Here is a 3,274-nt window from a genome sequence, read left to right as displayed (position 1 = left end):
TTATCCTATCTCTTCACTACGTCACGACACACCGCCCTCTTAGAAGAGAGTAGCCCCTGAGCCGTCAGACCCCCCTCCAAAACCCCACACGTCGTCGGTTTTATCATCGTCGTCGTCATTCAAGGGGGATATATAATCCATAATCCAGCATATTCTCCTTCTAACCAAATCCAGTTGCGAACATTTGGTCAAGATGTCAAAACCATCATTTATACAGTTTATGACCTCTTTCAAGAACGGCCAGTCCACGGCGTCAAACATAATTTCAGTAACCTGTTTTTCTGGATCCTCCACACCCCCTTCAATAGGGTTTGTAATCAGGGTACTGCTAAACAAAACCTTACGATCTGTAGTTTGAGATAGACTCTTCACCACTCTACCGTAGTTCTGCAAGCTTTCCCATTCACACCTTTCAAAACCCTGAGTCGGAGACTCCATTTCGCATTCTCTTGGACCCTCTTGCAAGCCTTCTAGAGTCTTATCCACAAGCCCCAGATCTCTCCAGGCCATCACCTTCAACCAGTCCTCATAAGAGTATTCAATTACCGTCTCAAAAGGTTCCAACGTACCCTCCTTCTCTCCCAAAGCAAAAAGCTCCACTCCAACATAGCTGGGATCCCTTTTAAAGCGCAGGGCGACCTGCCTTTGAAAGAGTTTCCAAAGTGTCCTGATGTGCCCTTTAGCAATGCCAAACAGGTCTGTGAAAATGGCATCCTTTCGCGGCACTTCAGACGCCATCTCACAGTCTAGCCGACCTGAAATGCGTGAGCCCGTTTTACCAGCAGGCTTCAACGGTAACCGTTTGAAGCAAGACGTGGCGGTGTCAGTTTCCGTAGTGTAGCGGTTATCACGTTCGCCTAACACGCGAAAGGTCCCCGGTTCGAAACCGGGCGGAAACAGCCTGCTGTGGGCCGGTCCATTTCATCCTGTTTGCCCTCGTGGTTCCCCGGAGGCGGTGGGTAGCTTTTCTTCATTGGAGTGCCCGAAATCGGTGCTCTCAGAGCGTCCGTCCGTCGACAGGTTGAAATTGTAAACGCTGGTGTAGCCACTTTTAATTAAAATCTGATGATGATGATGATGATGATGTTGTTGTTGTTGTTCTTGTTGTTGTTCTTGTTGTCATCGTGGTCGCCGTCATTATTATTGTTAAAGTAAAGCAGTAGTTAGATTTGTTGCTACCGTAAGGTGCAGAAGGCACAATAGCTCTGTGATTGTCTGATGGTGGCACAAGACAAGCAGCAGCTGTTTGAACAAGCCATTGAGCATCACCTTGTTGGGGTAAGTGTAAGTCTTGTCATAGCTCAGGGCGTTCTTCCTTTGAAAGAGTTTCCAAAGTGTCCTGATGTGCCCTTTAGCAATGCCAAACAGGTCAGTGAAAATGGCATCCTTTCGCCGCACTTCAGACGACATCTCACAGCCTAGCCGACCTGAAACACCTGAGCCCGTTTTACCAGCAGGCTTTAACGGTAACCATTTGAAGCAAGAGGCAGCGGTGTCAGTTTCCGTAGTGTAGCGGTTATCACGTTCGCCCAACGCGCGAAAGGTCCCCGGTTCGAAACCGGGCGGAAACAGCCTACTGTGCCCTTTTCGTCATGCTTGCCCTCGTGGTTCCCCGGAGGCGGTGGGTGTCTTTTCTTCATTGGAGTGCCCGCAATCGATGCACTCAGAGCGTCCGTCCGTCGACAGGTTGAAATTGTAAACGCTGGTGTAGCCACTTTTAATTAAAATCTGATGATGATGATGATGATGATGTTGTTGTTGTTGTTCTTGTTGTCATCGTGGTCGCCGTCATTATTATTGTTAAAGTAAAGCAGTAGTTAGATTTGTTGCTACCGTAAGGTGTAGAAGACAACAGTAGGTATGGCGTGTGATATCAAAACATTCAGAATACTTTTAACCTATATAATTTATAAGCTTTGTAAAATAAACCCAAATATCTCTTTTGCGGGGATAAACGCTGTTCTGAGTAGTTTGTGACTTGTTTAATACCAAACAAAGCATCGCTATAAAAAATAAATAAAAAAATCACTGTAAAAGCGCTAGTTATTTTTGATCTTTATAGTTATTTTCTAGGCTCAGGTTGTTTTTTAGCGCTTATAAAGGCCTGAAATATTCTTAGTGGTTGTTGACTATAGGTCTTGATGCTTAAAAATGTTTTTTTGAGAGACCAAAAGGTTCTAATAAAAGTTTAGAGTAGAGAGGAGAGAGATCGTCTCCATCTTGGTTTCTATTTGAAATTTGATGCAGTGTCATTTTATTGGTTGGTTTTGATATGTTAATTGGTAACAGGGTGGCACAAAGGCCAGACCAGAACAATGCCTTACAAGCAGATCCGGCATGTGGCCATCAGTATAAGTATGAAGGTCTGGTCTTCAGCTCGACAGACTCACACTGACCTTTCGATTTAAGACTAAAGATCAACAATGTCCGGAAACAACATCAGCGATTCGATTTAAACGAGTTTTTAGGCAAGTCTTCAGATTCTTTTCATTGACTCAGAGCGTGTTGTGTGCATGTATTGTAAATAAGGCTATAACATCTGTTTTAAGTTCTGTAAAATTATTTTTCAGTCAGTCAACAGGAGTTAATTCCCAACGCTGAGGAGATCATCTGGAACAACGACGGTAAGATTTTTGTGTTTGCGCTCATGGGTTCTTATGCATGGGTGTGTGTGGTTTTGAAGCGGCTCATTAGAGTTATGAAAACGTTTTAATATATATTAATGCCGGTCTCTTTAATTACACAGAAACTATCGAAAGGCCTGTGATTAATGTCTCCGAGGATCGACCAAGAGAAGTGGTTGTCCCTAGACAGGCTGTCTGCCGACCGGGTAAGAACTAAACCCCTGTTTGTTTGTATAACGTTTCTGTAAGATGTTTGAGTCCAGTTTTGTTAATTTTAAAAAATTATCCTGTCTAACAGTATTAAGAAACGTGGTTCGAGACAACGAAAGGCCTTCCACATCGAGGGCTTGTTTCGTTTTACCTTCGAGAACCGTAACCTTTCAAGAATCTGAAAGGCCGTCAGCCCCGGTATCTGATAGCTGTGAGTATATATCTGCAGCCTGTAAGAGGTTAAAGCTTTTTATAAAGCGGTGTGGTTAAAGGTTAAACATGTCTCTTACCTTCACAGCGGTGCAAAAAGCTAAACCAGCCGAAAAACATAAGAAACGATTATTCTGTGGAGGTAAGTAAGATCTTTCAAACTTTAATGTTTTTAAAAGGGCTTTGTTTGCCCGTTGAGGGCTAATATTTAAGCGATGGGTGACCGTTTC

At 43.7% G+C, this 3,274-nt stretch overlaps 2 non-coding genes across 2 annotated transcripts; both read left to right on the top strand.

Moving 5' to 3' along the window:
• Positions 1-826: 826 nt before the first annotated feature.
• Positions 827-899, top strand: trnav-aac (transfer RNA valine (anticodon AAC)). Its single transcript has one exon. It is a non-coding gene; the product is annotated as a tRNA-Val (tRNA).
• Positions 900-1,498: 599 nt separating this feature from the next.
• On the top strand, positions 1,499-1,571 carry trnav-aac (transfer RNA valine (anticodon AAC)). Its single transcript has one exon. It is a non-coding gene; the product is annotated as a tRNA-Val (tRNA).
• The last annotated feature ends 1,703 nt before the right edge of the window (positions 1,572-3,274 follow it).

This window comes from Amia ocellicauda, chromosome 11 (assembly GCF_036373705.1).
Source record: "Amia ocellicauda isolate fAmiCal2 chromosome 11, fAmiCal2.hap1, whole genome shotgun sequence".
NCBI classification, from domain to species: Eukaryota; Metazoa; Chordata; class Actinopteri; order Amiiformes; family Amiidae; genus Amia; species Amia ocellicauda.
This window is presented reverse-complemented; position numbering and strand designations above follow the sequence as displayed.